Raw genomic sequence first — 17,458 nt, forward strand, 5'->3', positions numbered from 1 at the left:
GGTAAAGTTGACCCAGGGAATATAAGATTGCCTCTCGGGGATCAGGAAGGATTTTTTTCCCTGCAGGAGCAAATTTGATCTTGCTTTGCTGTTTTTTTTGCCTTCCTCTGGATCAACTGTCTGTATAGAATTATAACTTTTTTTTAAATGGTTGAACTGGATGGACTTTTGTCTTTTTTCAGCCAGACTATGTAACTATGTAACTTATGGCCATCCAGCACCGAAGAAGAAGCAAAGAGGAAGAGGTTCTAGCAGGTCACATGACTTGGTTCAAGACTTCTGAAAAAAGTTAGGTATAACCCAAAAAAGGAAAAACAAAAACATGCTGGAAGGCAGACCAAGAATGTTAGGAGTGGAGTTGGTCATTACAGCTTTTATGAGAATTTTGATATTGCACTAGATCTCCTTTAAGTGCTTTTGTAGATGTCCATAGGGATCAATCATGTACATAAATAACTGCCTCCAAATCAAAAATAACTACAAATTGGCTGCTGTATTAAAGGCATATCCCATATTTTCTTGGTTTCCCAGAGGTATTGTTTCTTTGCCAACTGCCTTGAAGTAACAATTCCGTAAGGCCTCATTTCCATGGGCCTTCTGTGTGTATTTTTTCTTTAAATGCAAGAAAAATTGACTTGGGAAATATAAAGAAACTTTATACTTCTTAAATCAATTCATCCTGTGTTTAAATGTATATTCCTTTACATGATTTTAAATGCATTCAGGGTATTTAAGCTGCCCCTGGCCAACAGATTAAATACCTTGAATACTCCAGCTAATACTTTATACACAGTTACAGCCGTTTTTTTTTCCTTTTGGGATAAAAGCTTTTACATAAATAAATAACAATGATCATAGTAAGCACCACTGCCAATGTTAAATGGTTTATCTCATCTCGGTAACTGATACATTATGGAGAGCTTGTTTTTCTGAAAAACAGCAGACCTGCTGGCTGATCACCAGATGAAAATAGAAAAAAGAAAGCCTAAAAAAGAAAATGAGCTGCCATCAAATCTTAGGCTGCATTCACACTTGAGCATTTTTTGCACATTTTTACATGCTTTTGGTGCAAGTTTTGCACGTTTTCATACAGGGTTTTTAGGCGTTATTCAGCTTTGGCGTTTTTATATTTGCCAATAGAGAAGAATATCATTTGTTGCTAAGTTTTTCAGCTTTTTAACTTTTCCATCAGCTTTTATTTCTTCTTTTTATTATTACTAATAAATGTATTCTTTTGACAAAGTAATGAGATAGAGAGCTGATTCACACATGTGCGGTGCGGATTGGAACTCAGGTTTCACAGCTAATTGATACTGAGGTGCTTGTTCAGCGGTTCATGTCAGGTTTACATGAGGTTCAGGGCAGGATTAGCTCAGGATCTTATTCTGTTCACACATATGCGGTTTGGAAACTTCCCATAGATGCCAAAAGCCCGAAGACAGGCGGCAGCTACAGAACCAGCAATGTACGTCACTGGTCTTTTGTCAACACAGGGGGAACGCTGCTGTCCACCGGACACAGCAAAATGAGAATCCTGGTAATCGTGACCCGATGATCACGTGATCACTATGCAATCACATGAACACAATGACAACAAAGCTTGTATGAATCAATCTGATTCATAAAAGCTTTGCTTCTGTTCCTGGAGAGCTGTGATTGGTCCACAGCTCTCACATGACACATGGGGCCATCCACAGCATTCTGTACCATGTGACAAGCTGGAGCCGATCACAGATCACTATTATGTTGAACTGTCATAACCTTAACTAATTCATGACAGTTCAAAGCAAGGTTTGCATTGCAGAGCAATTATCTCCAATACTCACGCAATGCAAAGTGTAAAAAAAAAAAAATCCCTGATCACCCCTCCAGAGTAGTACAATGTTACTATGGTAACACTGCATTACTCTGATGAAAGTATTAAAAAAATATTTTAAAAAAATTGAGAGATTTCTTTTTTTTTTTAACTACTTGCCACCCACCCACCCACCCACCAACAGGTGGGTGGGTGTGGGCTAGTGCCAGCTCTGGGCAAAGCGGCGTAATCTTATGTCGCTTTCTATTTCCAGGTGTGCTTGTGCCCCCCACTGCCCCCTATGCTGCCCAGGGAGAGAACAAAAATGGCACTGAGTAAAAGCACTACATTTTACACACATGATAGATTAGCACATTTAACTCTTTGATCGCCCCTATTAACCATTTGATCACCCTGTCACCCAGCCAGTGCCATTAGTACAGTGTCAGTATATAGAATTTTGCACTGATTACTGTATTACTTTTTTAAGTCCGCAAACGTGCAACTATAACGAAAAAACCCGTAAGTGTTCACAAAAAAAGTGCAAGTGCAAAACACCACACGAAAAAGTGCACTTAGGGGTGTGCTGTGTCCTACCCCTAAAGGGGCTTGGACCGCTTACCCTGATCCCCCGGGGCACGAAGCTCCTGACGGGGACAAGGTTCCCAATTGGTCCTCCTGGCCAAAAGGCCTGGTGGACCACCGTTCCCTATGCCCAGCCGAAGCCGGACATCCAGTACTAGGCAAGGGGACTCTCCCGAAGAAGAGTCCCCTAGGGATCAGGGGAGGAAGGAACCGTATGGCCACACATCCTCCCCCTAGACTTCAGGGTAGGCCCGAGGACCCACACCCTCCATCCGTGAAAAACACACACATAAGAGCAAAAAAAGTGACAAACGTGGGAAGTGCATAATAAATAAAGAGAAAGAAAAAATAAAAAAGTGGTACCGTGCCGAATTGTGCACAGACCAGGCCCTGAGGCCCGTAGCAAAAATTGCCCTGGACTTAGCCAAAAGGCCTGGTCCTTAGGGCGCTGTGCAAAAAGATGTGTAAAAACAGTGGCCAAGTGTCATTTTCACACCGTGGGGTCCCACACCCAAGTGTTACTAGTGACACCCCTGAGCGCGTCTCCCCAGGGGGCACTGAGTTTGCGGACTTTTTGCGTCCCCAGCCCCTGGCCAGACCAAGGTAGCTTGCTCAAATCAGGAGGTACTGGGTCTTTCCAGCCTTCCCAGAGGAATTACTCCCGAGGCCCCAGAACGAATCATGGCGCTCCCCGGTTTCTGTCCCTCCGGTCCAGCCTTCCGGACCTCCATCATACCAGTGAGGGTACTATCCAACCGACCCCACAAAGACAGAGTGGTCGGGAGCACCCCCACTGGACACTGATAAGAACAGATACTACACTTGATCTTAGCCAAAAGGCCGAGAAGCGATTACTGTATTACTGCCACTAGCGACATCAGATAGCGTCAGGGTCAGTTAGCACCCTTCCCGGCCAGGGTCAACTAGCGTTAGATTGCCCGCACACTATCACACTCACGCTATAGGTTGCTGATCACCACCATTACTAGTATAACATTTATACAGAACAATATATTGAGCACAAACAGAACAGTGCCTCCTTTGTATAGTTTCCCCAAAAAGGCAGTGTTACCAGGATCAGCCCCGTTCCGTTGTTTTCACGGAAGATTTCTATCAATTGATCGTGGGCCAAATCATCTTATACACACAATACATCGCCCCCCACCCAAATTCAGCTCTTGCCAGACAATTTGCATGGAAACCTAGCACAGTTTCTGAATTTAAAACTTTTTTTGGCCTAACCCTCAACATCGGCATTACAAAAATGAATTAATTGCGGTTATATTGGTTCACAGACCCGATTCATCATATGCCCGTGTTCTCTGCTGTTACATATATGCCCAACATGGACCAGCAACATACTGGTACTTCACTGGACTTTGAGTGGTTATACCGGGTTATACCAGGATAATCTTGCAGCTACAGGCATCATCCTGGCATAATTTCTTTCAGCCGTTTTGCCAGATATAAACAGTGCCATTTTAAAATTGGGAAAACATCTGATCACACTGATCTTGGAGTGATCAGATGCTTTAAGGGCAGAGGAGAGTTATAGAGTCCAATAGACCCCAGATTTCTCAGAAAAGAGTAAATGTCACTGCCTATTACTATCACAGGGGATATTTTCATTCCCTAAGATAACAATAAAAGTGATTAAAAAAAAAAAGGTACAGTGTAAAAATAATAATAACAATAAATATTAATATAATAATAATAAAAAAAAGCTAAATAAATAATTAATTTAAAAAGAATTTACCGCACACCCGTGCTCAAAGGCAAACGCAAGCGGTGGTACCATGGTGGTATGTAAACAGAGACTGCACCATGCATGTGAGGTATCACCATAAACAACAGATCGAGGGGAGTAATTCTAGCACTAGACCTCCTGTGTAAATACACTTCTCAAAAAACCTAAAGGAACACTTTTTAATCAGAGTATGGTATCAAGCCAATTAAATTCCTGCATTTATAGTGTTGTAAATGTGCTGTTAAAACTTTCTGCCCATCTCTGTTACTTGGGTACTAACTAATGAAGCTTTTCATTGGACTCCATGTGGAATAAACAAACAAGCTGACTGAACTCCAATGACATTGGTCTTTAATAAGTTTCACTCTTCCAGGACATGATCATAAAAAAAAAGCCGACCCAGACCAAGCCTCATTTGCTGAGAGTAAGGCATGGTCTGGGCAGACTCTTTTGTGATCTTGTCCTGGAACATCAAAGCTTGGTGAAGGCTGATGCCATCTGAGTGCAGCCCACTTGTTCATTCCACATGGTAAATGCTTAAAATTGATCTCCAAGCTACCCCAAATACATCTTCCTCACCCCACTAAATAATTATATTAATAGTAAAAAGGTCAGGTTCCCAACCTCCTTAATAAATAAGTTAATAGTAAAAAGGTCAGGCCTGAACATGTAGGCCCTTTACAAATTAATAAGATGAGTGATGGGACAAAGAGAAGGCAAATTTATTAAATAACTTCTTCAGCTCTGTGTATTTAAATGAACATGGGGGAGCTCATGTCCATAATGGGCATGGTATTGACAAGCCCCAAATGATCCACAATGGCTCAAAATTTGATATGGTCCAGAAATATTTAGACAGAATAAAGGTGAATAAGGCACCTGGACTGGATGGCATACACCCACGGGTCCTAAAAGAGTTGAGCTCTGTCATTTCGAAGACATTGCTTCTAATTGTTAGGTACTCTTTAATGACTGGATAGTACCACTGGATTTGCGTAAGGCCAATGTGGTGCCAATATTTAAAAAGGGATCAAAATCTTTACTAAGTAATTATAAACCTGTTAATTTAACTTCTATAATCGGGAAGATACTGGAGAGTTTAATAAAAGACCACATAGGTGAGTTCTTGCTGGAAAAAAATATTTTAAGCAACAGACAGCATGGATTCATTCAAAGACAGAAGTTGTCAAACAAATCTGATTTCTTTTTATGAAAAGGTGAGCAAAACCTTGGACAGAGGGGTGGCAGTGGATGTGGTATACTTGGATTTTGCAAAAGCATTTGACACATTTCCCCACACACAGCTAATGTGTAAGGTAAAGTCTACAGGCTCGGAAAAATCTGTTTGTAAATGGACAGAAAACTGGCTAAAAGTTTGTATTGGTAGTAGTGGTTAATGATTCATACTCTGAATGGTCTGGGGTCATCAGTGGTGTACCCCAAGGTTCAGTGTTGGGACCCTTACTTTATAATATTTTTATAAACAATATAGGGTCTGGGATTAAAAATACCATTTCAGTCTTTGCAGATGACACCAAGCTGTGCAGTGAAATAACGTCTACAATTTACAGGCAAACCTCAATGCACTGTTTAATTGGGCAACTATGTAGCAAATAAGGTTTAATGTGGATAAATGTAAAGTTATACACTTGGGGGGAATCAATGGTGGAGAAGGATCTGGGTGTTCTTTTAGATCATAAGCTTAATAATGGCATGCAATGCCAAGCTGCAGTTTCTAAAACGAGCAAAATCCTTTGTTTTATAAAAAAAGTTAAAGACTCCAGAGAGAGAGAGATATACTTTTACCCCTGTACAAATCATTAATAAGACGTCATCTGGAATACACAGTTCAGTTTTGGGCACCAATTCACAAAGGGAACATTGGGGAACTGGAGAAAGTGCAGAGAAGGGCAACCAAACTGATAAGAGGCATGGAGGAGCTCAGCTATGAGGAAAGATTAGAGTAACAGAATTTATTTTCTCTTGGGAATAGGAGATTAACGGAGATATGTTAAGTTACACTGTTTTTCATGGATAGAGTGAGGGAGGGCTATAACTTCCTATGTATCCCATTTGGGAGATTCTCTTCACTTCCTGTCCCATAGGCAAAGCAGGAAATCCCTCTGAGGGATTCACTGGCACAAAAACTAGTTTTATGGTGACAACCCAAAATTCACCAAATTGGTATTTTCTTTCACTTTCACTCACAAATACAGAGGGTGAATCTCCCTAACAAGGGCACATAAAGTAATATAGACTGACAAGTCACTTCTTACAGTATCTGCCCCCTTCACCCATCTCTGGGCATCCGTTCTTGGTTCCACCCCCTACTCACCTTCCAGTGCTGCTCCTTTTAGAGAGTACAGAACCAAGTATCATTATGTGGTGCTAAGTAATTTGCAGGGAATTCGTTAGCGATAACAAGAAAAGCAGTAAAATAGATCCCCTGCAGTTATCAGCAGTAGATTCCCCCAGCAACAATGGACCCTTGCACCAAAATACCTCATCTCAACAATAGACCCCAGCAACAACAACAGATCTCCCAGCAGCCAGCATCAATAGACTGTTCAGCAGTCAGCAGCCTCAACAGTAGACCCCCTTCCTTCCCTCAAAAGTAGACACCTTTCAGCAACAATTGCCACCCAGTAAAAACATATCCCCCACCAGTGACAATAAATTCCCAGCAGCCAGCATTAATTGACCTTCCAGCACATTTAGTGCTGGAGGTGCCGGAACTGTGTTCCCCAATGTTCCCGCTGAAAAAAAGCCCTCCCAATGTTACCAGCTTAGAACGAGGCATGTGGACTGGTAACCCCATGGCAAAGGTACAAATGCAGCCTCCTGCAATGCAGATACCTGCACACATGCTCTCAAAGCACCAGGGCCCTGTGCTGACATGGGGGATAGGGGGTTATGTTCAACTTTAAATACCTCTTTTCTAACCTTTCACAGTCATAATCATTTATATTTGAATATACTGATTATTACCTAAGCCCTATCATTTTCTTTAGGTCCCATTTTGGCAAGGAGAGTAGACAAGGTAATTCATGCCATACCTAAATGTAACCAAATCATTCACAACCTCATAGCCGAATTACACTCTATATAGTGTTGTGATAAATCAGTCATAAATATTGGGTCAAATTGGTTTTGCACAACACTGAACAGCACTACAGTACATATTGTATCTGGAAAATTGCCTTAGTCACAAAAAACATCAGTAAACTCTTTCCCTGGAATCAATTAGCACTGTAAATATTGTCTCCCGCCCACAAGGTGCCACTGGCCTTTCCTGTAGAAACATATATATATGTCAGTTCTATCAGACAGGCAAAGAGAGAATGAATTAGCATTCAATCCCCTGGGGAGGTATCAGCAATGAAAATCAATTTTTAGAAAGACAGAGGGTGGCAGATTTAAGCTTTAGGCGGAAAACCCCTTTTAACTGTATTATCTTGGGAGCTAAAATTGTACTGACAATTTATTTTTTGACATCGCATAACCTGTATGCTACAAGCCCATAAACACATAAGTAAACAAAATCCAATTACAACAGTGTCTGTTCAGTTTCACGCTTGCCGTAGACTACAAATCATACTGTTGGTGCAGAGGTACTGGTAAAGTATTGCAGACTCAGATTACCGCTATCACTGTACTAGAGCCATGAAATTACAATTGCTCTCCACAGTAGGGTATGACAGTTCTTGTAATTGTATAGTCGTTAACCTTCCTGTGGAGATTACAATTAAACAATACCAAAGTGAAAAAGCTGAGAAAAAAGCCTAATTGAAGTAACTTCACAATAAAAATAAAGGTTTGGGATGTAGCAAAGCAGTATGCCTTCCTTAAACAAGAGAAGAAACAGATTCAGATACATAGTCAATATTTTAGGATCTGGTTTTTTTTCATATTTGAAGAGTCATTTATCAATAAGACTGCAGGTGGCTGCATTACGGACTGATTTTCAAATGACATTTTACAGGCTTTCAAGGAGCTGCTAGTGATGGATTGCCAAACTGTTTTTTTTTTATAATTGTAAATTTTTATTAAGGGCCAATGCCCATTTTTTTCCAGAACATAGTTACAACAACAACACTTTGGGTGTAAACCTAGCAATGAAAGAAAACCACCATCAGTATAAAAGAAAACAAAAACAGAAGAAATGTGAACATAGATAGTATGGTAATCTGATCACTACAAAGGCATAAATCGACATATGCCTGCACATCGTTGGGTTACATTATTTTTCAAAGGCACGTTACCTAAAGAGGTGTCTGGACTATATAAGGGGGGGGGAAGGGGGGATAGGAAAGAAGTCTACCAAAGGGAGAATGGTCCCATAGTTCCAAAATAGACCGCAAGTGACCTGAGTGTTCACCCACTAGAGCTGTAAGATATTCCATTTCCCTGATTTCAGAGAAAGCTCTTAAGAGATTATTTAGTGTGGGAACATCAACTGATTTCCAGAATTGTGGTATCACCCGTCTAGTAGCTGTCAGAATATGCATTCCCAACCTCTTAGATTGCTTACAGATACCCCTAAAGTGTAGCCACAAAAGATAGTGTAGCGGGTCTAGGGGTAGAGTAACATTGAGTACTTGCTCCAAGACCATTCTAACCATAGCCCAATAACCCGCAATCTGTGGACAAAACCAACAGATGTGTGCCAAGGTACCTACTCCTACCATGCACCTCCAGCACTTGTCAGACAGATTTGGGTTAATCGCATGAAGCACTAAAGGGGTCTTGTACCAATGCATCAATATTTTATATAAGTTTTCTTTATACACAACGCCACAAGAGGTCTTAGCAATAGAATCCCAAATCACCTGCAAACATTTCAAAGAGATTGAGCACTGGAGTTCATCATCTCATAGAATGGTGAGGATTATCAATAGGAGAACCTTTATTGAGAAGTAGTTTATATAAAGAGGTGATAAGAAGTTGTTGGGTGGGACCTTTAATAGCTATCCTCTTGAAATCTGTGGGGTGATCTAGTGTTAAAGAGGAAGGTAAGGAGTGGAAGAAATGACGGAACTATAAATTGGTGGATCTGGCTGGTACAGGTATTGTGGATTTCCACGTTCTAATCTCCTCAAATGACCGAATCCTGCGCGAGACCGGATTTGAAATATCCCATTAATTGCCCAAGGGCTCGTCTGTGTGTAGAAGAGACTATCTGGGAGCTCTGGATTATATAAAACATTTAACAATGGAGAGCACACGGACAATAACTGCTGAGATTTCACACAAGTTGACCAAACTTTGAGGGTAAATTTCATAGATTTTAGGGTAAATTTCATGAAGCAAAGGGGGGAGGGGGGGGGGACAGAGGTGATGTATATTGAAAAGGGCATAGCAATGAACATGTGTGGATCGGATAAATATAGCCTAATTCAATCTCCGTCCATCTATTCTGAGGTTTTTGGGTGAACCATGATAGCATTTGTCTCAGATGAGTGGCTAAGTAGTAATTGGTAATATCTGGTACCCCTAAGCCTCCATTATTTTTAGATGACAAAAGAACCATTCTCACTATTCTGGCCTTTCTGCCATGCCGAATAAATCTAAGAAATGCTTTTTGTAGAGTTTGCAGTTGAGCATTAGGGATCACGATTGGTAGAGTCTCAAAAAGGTAAAGTAGCTTTGGCAAAATTGACATCTTTAACACATTTACCCAGAAAAGATATCTTATAAGCATCCCACTGATTTAGGAGAGCATAGATTTCCAAGGTATATGCGTACCAAGGTATTTAATAGATGACATGCACCAGTGGTATGAGTAATTTTGTTGGAGTGGTAAGAAATCATGGGATGGAATATTAAGGGGCATAGCTTCCGTCTTTGAAGTGTTTATTTTATATCCAGATAAATCATTAAGGTTTGTAAAAGTTTATGCAATGCAGGTAATGACAAGTGAGCCTTAGTTATAGTCAACAGAACGTCATCTGCAAAAAGTGAGAGTTTATATTCCTTCCCCCTCACAGTCACTCCCACTATGTCAGGGTGTGCTCTGATCGCTACTGCTAATGGTTCAAGACATAACACAACTAGGAGGTGGGACAAAATCCCACCTGATCGTTATGGCTGATTTTGTGAAGCAAAGGAGCCAAACGATTTTCTAACAGTTTCGTAAAAATTTTATAATCCGTGTTTAATAATGCTATAGGCCTGTAGTTAGCTGGGGTTGTTAGGTTTTTGCCTGGTTTGGGAATGACTGTGATATGAGAATTTTGAAATTTGCGATTTAGGTTTTTCTCCGCTCAGCAGAGAGGAGTAAAATTCCAATAGGGCATACATTGCTTATAATATGTGTAGGAAAACCCGTCTGGTCCTGGCGCTTTGTGTGATGGTAGCTCCTTAACTGCACACAGTTCCTCCATAGCAATAGGTGTGCTCAGAGTTAGTCTATCTTCCCTTTTCAATTTAGGGAGATGAAGAGCTGAAAAAAAGGCATCAAAAGAATCTCTCTGGAAAGGGGGGTGTATGTCTGGCGATAAACAGTTATAGAGTTTACCATAGAAGTCTCCAAATACTTGGGCTATCTGTTGGGGGCAAAAAGTAGGGGTGCGATCTGCTTGAAACAAAAATTCAGGGAGCGGAAGTTGTTGATTGTGTTTTCAGTTTGTTAACCAACATCCTATGAGGTTTATTAGTGTATTGATAAAACCTCTGTTTCATCTATAGCATTTTCTTCGCTATAGAACTAGCCTCAAGTTGTCTCAAGTTGTACCACTAATCAAATTTTAGGCGAAGAGGATGCAGTGATAAGTTTTTTTCCGCTTGAGATAGCTGATTCATAAGGTCAGTTTTCTGGTGAAGTATGGCCTTCTTAAGACATGAGCTTTCCATTATAAAGTGATCCCTAATAAAAACTTTGTGGCCTTCCCACAGTGTTAAGGATGCTGACACAGAGCCTGTATTAAGTTAAAAAAATTCAAGCAATGCTTTTGAAATAGAAACATTGACACCTGCTTGATGTAGAACTGTGTCATTCATTGCCAAACTGTTTTGAAGCAAAAATATGAGTGTTCAACCATTTCCCTAAATATAAGTGTCACAAGACTGCTTTTCTCAATCTTCTATAATGTTCAGTCCTTGAATATTGATTTCCACTTCTAAATATCGTTTTCATGACTACAAATTGATCAGGAATAATCATGGGCCATGGCTAACCTGTGGCCCTTCTGGCTTTACATGGCCCAGTGCTCAGTGGTACAAGAACTGGGGGTTGTATTGATCACAAGGAAAACTGTGATTTCAAGCCCCCGAAAAGAATCTGCCAAAACAAAAATAAAGGAGTTTGCTAACAAATCAGTATCTTGCACATCTTACAATGCGTTAATCCAGTTCCTAAGGCAGGACCAGGGCATCATTCAGCTATATCCAGAAAGGCCAGCACAGAGGACTTGCAGGTTCAAGAACATTAATATATTTCTATATATACATTGCGGGATTCCTGTACTATGTATAACTCACAGCTTGAGAAAGGCTTGAACAGATATGAAATGTTGCAATGCAAGTGTGTATAAAGTGATTTATTTGTTGTACTATTCATATGCTGCACTTTGCTACTGATAGACAATATTGAATTAAACTTACAATGCTAACCTTTTAGGTATAAGAAATACAAGAGCTGACAATTGATTTGTTTTTATAGGAGAAAGCCATAGGTCTGTCATATTTATACTTGTTTACCTATCCAGAAGGCTATTGCTCTAGAACAAGTAGCCAGTAAAGTAGGAGCAGTGGTTTTCATCTTTTTTATAGCCCCTGTGATGTCATTACAGGGGCTCAACTAATGCTACAGCTGCTGGGTGGCAGGTAGCTGGGGAGATATTCATCAGAATTGGACGGGCAGAGTTATGAAGAGCAGGATGGAGCTGGATAGTGTGGGACTGTATATACTCAACCAACAGCTGGCTTTTGACCATTGCAATCAGAGCTGATGTGATGATGCCAGTGCTGGCAGAAGTAGCAAAGATGTGGATATTCGCCTCAGCTTGTCCTTTTAGCAGAGTGCAGACACAGCACACAGGAGAGCTGCAGATTCTTCTGACATCACTAAGACAAATACAAGCATCTTTGCTACTGCTGCTGACCCTCCCCTGTTCGGCTCCAACCTGTCATCCTCCATATGATATATTATGTGAATGATAGGGCAGTGTGGGAAGCCTAATACAAACAGCAGAATTGGTTATAAAAGTAAAAGGAGTGGGTAATTAAGAAGAAAAGCAGTAGGAGCTATGACAGGAAAAAAAAAAAGTAACTCAAATTCTTGAGAAACTTAGACGGGTGCTACTCATCCTGTGGAACTGCATGTACATTTATACTGAGGGAAAGGGGGGAAATCAAATCTAACTTGGTTATTTTCTCTCTAGGTCGATGTGTGAATCAGGAAAATACTGCATCGTGGTCACTAGATGCAGCTGATGGTTATGTTAGATAGGTATTTATTTCCTATGATCATCAGCTCCATCTTGTGGACGTATTGTAGTATTTTCCTAATGAATACATTTGACCTGGAGAGAAAATTGCCTAATAACATTTAATTGAGTCCCAATTAGCTTTGAACAAATGTACATTCAGAGGATTAATAGCGCTGCAATTTTTTTTTCATAAATACACCCCATATTGCTTGTAACTTAAAAAGTACAAAAATATTTACAGAAAAAATAGTATTCCTGTAATTAGTATTAAGTATTAACTTTTTCAAGGCTTATAGTGTATATACAATTTTGCATCTAAATTGGAATAACACCTACTTTATATTTATTCTTGTTCACATAGGATAACAAAAAAATGCTGCTAATGCCGGCCATAGACGGGTCTAAAATCGGCTGATTTGCGCACCGTTAGTGGGTTAATTGGTCGGCCGTTTTTCAGGGTTTTTGCACATTTTTTTATCGGTCATGTTGGAAAATTTGCAGCCGATTTTGATGATCGTCCGATTTTCCAGGCAATGATGGGCAAATCGGCCGATCGTTTTACCGATAAAAAAATCTGCGCATGAGCCGTGACCTGGAAGAAGAAGAAGGAGGAGGAAGAGGAGGAGGAGGAAGAGGAGGAGCACTAGGGTTTGCCTGGCAGCACTAGGGTCACTGGTTCAAATTCCAACCAGGACACTACCTGGAGTTTACATGTTCTGCTTGTGTCTGAATGGCCCTAGTATGTGTAGGTCTAAATGTAAGTTAGAGACCTTAGATTGTAAACTCCTTGAGGGCAAGAGCTGATGTAAATGTACAAGATTGTAAAGAGCTACGTAAATTGTTGGCGCTATAGAAGTACCTCTAATAATATAGCTGCAGTCACCTCAGTTACCTGAAATGAAGTGTGTCTAAGGTTGTGCACACTGTTACTTTTAAAAACGCAGAGTAAACTTATGCTCTACCACTTCCAATACGATTGAAAAAAAATTATATAGGAAAGAGAAAATAAAAATAGGGAATAAGGTATGAAGTCAAGGTTAGGGCTGATTAAAGATAAAGGATTCCTGTAAGCGAGCAGCTGCTCACTTTACTATATGTGTCCCCACATAGGTATAAATGATAATTAAAGAAAACGTGGCGCTTGCTCAGTATTTATCAAAACAATTGCCTGTAAGACCAAAACATGTTAACTATAATCCGTACTATTTATAAAAGTAAATCATAAATACGTAATATACATATAATGCAAATGAATACACATAATTTATAAAAGTGCATGTGCAAAAGTGCTCAAACAATGGTCTACAAGTGCATGGAACAAATATTCTAGCATAGCAAAGTCTCTAATACATGGAAATTGATGTAAAAATGCCAGTGCAGTCACTCACTTTCCATACAAAATACACTTGTAAATGAGGATTAACATCCCAGTGCCAGTGCTGTCTGTGCAAGTCACTTATTTTACCATTACAATAAATGTCCACATACAAACTAAAATAACAATCTGTATACATAAACCTGTAAAAACTCCTGTTTCCAGCATCTTTGGGGCATGTTTGGGGAGTTAAAAAAAATGCCCCAGAAATGCCTCTTCCCATTGAAATCAATGGAAAGTGCCTGAAAAATGCCTTAAAAGAGCCTCAAAAATGCCTCTGAGAAACTTTTTTGGTGCAGTTTTCAAGTCACGTGTCCTTTAAAAACCGCTCACAAAGCGTGGCAAAAACACCTATGCGATTTTGCTGTGTTTTTGCGGCAGATCAGTGTGAAAGTAGACTAAATTTGTGTAATCCCTTAGATGACTAATCCACAGATTCATTCCACCTGATTGTGCTCAAAGCCACTGTGCTGCACCCATATGTAGAGTGTCTGCTTGCCTTAAAAACAGACCTATGTTTTCATACAGGTCTAATAGCGCTTGTGTATAAGTCCCCATGCGGTTCTCCGCTTCAGTTGTCACAGCATCGATCTTTACACCACTCTTCAATATGCCCTAATGATTTAAAATAATCCGAATGGGACTTGCCCCCACCTCCCTCTCATTTACTGAGAAAAGCCTGTGCATTGTTCCTATTGAATATAACACAATCTCCAAATGGAAGGGATGGAATAGGTGAGTTGGTGGACGAATGACCGGATTCTATCACTTATTCAGAGATGCTACATTCAGTGGAAACAATGTACAGGCTTTTCTCAACGCATGAGAGGGGAGTTGGGTCGCCTTGAATATCACTCAGTTTGAAGCTATTAATCCCTGTGATTCCAGGAGTTCAGCTCCAGGAAGAGGACCAGGCACACTGCAGAGAAGATTTCTACATGAAACAGTAGCCTGTACAACATGGGACATACTTAGTTACAGGTAAGTGATATGAAACTATTTTTGACTAAAGTTTAAGAAGGCATCTAAAGGTTTTTGGATATGGTGCTGCACCTTGTCCAGTACCTTTAGCATTTTGATAAGTTTAAAAACAATTTAGCAGGAAAATTGTTATCATGACAGGCTCCCTTCATAGGATAAGAGCACTTTACCACTCTTCGCTGCTGCAGCATAGTTGTAACAAAACATGCTTACCTGTAAGCTTTTTAGTGACTGTCGTCTATATGCACAACTTAAAGCTGAACCCAGGGATAAGCAAATATTTTTTAAATACAAAAGACATGGTTGTTTTGTATATTTCTTCCAGATTAGTAACCCAGTGTGAAACTCTGCTTCTGTGCAGGAGCTTCCTGTAAAAAAACAGGAATCCTTGTGTAGGGTTACTGGTCATGTCTATGTTCCCTCCTGTTGTTCTGTGCAGGCAACCTGTAGTGGATGGGCCTGCTGGATTCCTTGCACATCCCACATCTCTGCACAAGCTTTATACAGCACAATAATGATATTCTTGCTACTTTTGTAATGCTCTCTAGTGTTTTTTTGGTATAGTTAAAGGCTTATTAAAAGCCTGGGTGTGAGTCAGCGAGGTTACCTCAGGTTATGGCTGAATATCTCTACAGTTCAGTTCTCTGATACTTCCCCCTGCTCTAGAAACTTGGGTAAGTTTCTTGAAACCAGTGGGCACGTGTGAGGAGGGGGTGATATGCATACTTAAGGTAGTCTGGCCAATCGCCAAGCAGGAGTCCTGGCATGGTGGCTAGGTCAGCTCTAAATATGAAAAAGCCTGGCCAGCAGGTGAGTTGGGTGGAAGATGGAGTAAGGAGGTGCTGCTGGTGTGGAGCTTGGGAGGGGGCCTCAGAGGAGGTGGGTCTGCCTACAGGCTGGAATCTGGAAAGAAGGACCTCCACTGTCCCACAGTTTACCAGGGAAAGAGAGCCTGTCAGCATGGAAGGAGCCAGCCCAGTGTAAGGCCTGAAAGCAGCTTCAACCTTTAAAGCTACAGGAACAGGACAGTGTGAGTACTTCTACACCCCCTGGGCCAAAGAAGGGAGAGGGCAGTCAGGTGAAATACCCTACTAGTTCTCCCTGGGACTACGTTACTTGTGTAAGTGTACAATCCAAACGCACACGTTCCTGCTTTAGAAATGGATGTGTGTATAAGTGGGTGCTGCAGTGACCGTCGGCTGGAACTGAACAGAATCAGCAAGGGAGAATGTCACCAGCACATTGAGGAGGATCACCAATATGGGTCCAAAAGTTTTAATGAACAGTCACATAGCTACAGCAAGGCAACATTTCAGAGTCTTGCAGGACCCCTTCATCAGACATGTGACCAAATGATGAAGTCCTGCGAGACTCTGATACATTGCCTTGCTGTAACTATGTGACCGTTCATTAAAACCTTTGGACCCATATTGGTGATCCTCGGTGTGCTGGTGACATTCTCCCTTACATTACTTGTGTGTCTCAGAATCCTTTGCCCTGTGATACTCTCAAGAAAGCCAGGTGGATGAGGAGATTTTCATCTGGGGTCTGTGGAGGTTCATTTAAGGGGACCAAGTGCTCCTTGAAAAGACTGTGTGCTGATTGTTGTCCTTTTTGTGTCTAAGAAGTTGTCCTCCATGTTTTTTCAGTTCCATTGGGAATCCCATATACCCCTACACCCCATCCAAGTTGTTAACCCCTATTTAAACAATAAAAACAAAGCTCATGGACTGTTTACTGACTTTGGATGTAAGTGTGGAAAATGTGTGTTGCTTGGCTGTGCAGAGCTTAGAGGACCCAAAAACTCAGCAGCCTTCAAGAGTGTAGCGCTACACTTTTACAGGGTAATATCTGTAATATCTGGGTTTGCACAGGCATCTGGTCACACAAAGTGGATTTATATCCTTTGTGGTTATTGAGAAATCCATTTAAATGAAAGTTTTTGTGCCCAGAGTTCAGCTTTAAATAGCAAGGTAGGGTCCCCCAAAACTTTCTTATACTTCTTAAACAAAATAATGTTTTGTATTTTATAGACATTTCTCCTTTGGCTCTTTTTAATTGGGTTTTCAGTGTTTATTAAAAAAAGTTAAAAAACCCTCTTCAATGTAAAACCCTTTTCCCCATTCTCACAAATGAATGACCAATACGCTTGTGCAGGGAAAATGTGAACCTTGTGCCTAAATGGGATGGCACACCTTAATTTTATTCTGTGCTATAACCGTAAGGCTCCATGAACACTAGCTTAAAAAAATGCTCCTAGCAGGAGTTTGGAATTTTTTTTTCTGTCTCTTAAAGCAAATAATGATATCCTATGTGTCCAGGCACACTTTGTCGTCTAGAGGTGTTTTTTGAGCTCAGCGTTTAGAGCAGAAAAAAAACTGATTTGCGTTTATGAGAGATTTTCCGGCAGAAAAAAACAGTCCCCGCTCCTACCTCCTAAGCAGCAAGTTGTTAAGGCGCTGTCAGACGGCAGGAGCCGGCATTGGGTGTCTACCTCTTTTTTATTATGTGGGCTGACAGAGTCATTTATTGTGATTGACGGGGAC

At 40.7% G+C, this 17,458-nt stretch overlaps 1 protein-coding gene and 1 pseudogene across 2 annotated transcripts in view; both read right to left on the reverse strand.

Annotated features, from left to right (window-relative positions):
- The window catches only part of KCNG2 (potassium voltage-gated channel modifier subfamily G member 2), a 186,717-nt gene that overhangs the window by 5,300 nt on the left and 163,959 nt on the right, over window positions 1-17,458 (reverse strand). The gene's annotated exons all lie outside the window — the stretch shown is intronic.
- LOC149458459 (U2 spliceosomal RNA) lies at window positions 3,076-3,232 on the reverse strand (annotated as a pseudogene).

Source organism: Staurois parvus, unplaced genomic scaffold (assembly GCF_062004578.1).
Source record: "Staurois parvus isolate SC_StPar_1 unplaced genomic scaffold, SC_StPar_1.0 ptg000287l, whole genome shotgun sequence".
NCBI classification, from domain to species: Eukaryota; Metazoa; Chordata; class Amphibia; order Anura; family Ranidae; genus Staurois; species Staurois parvus.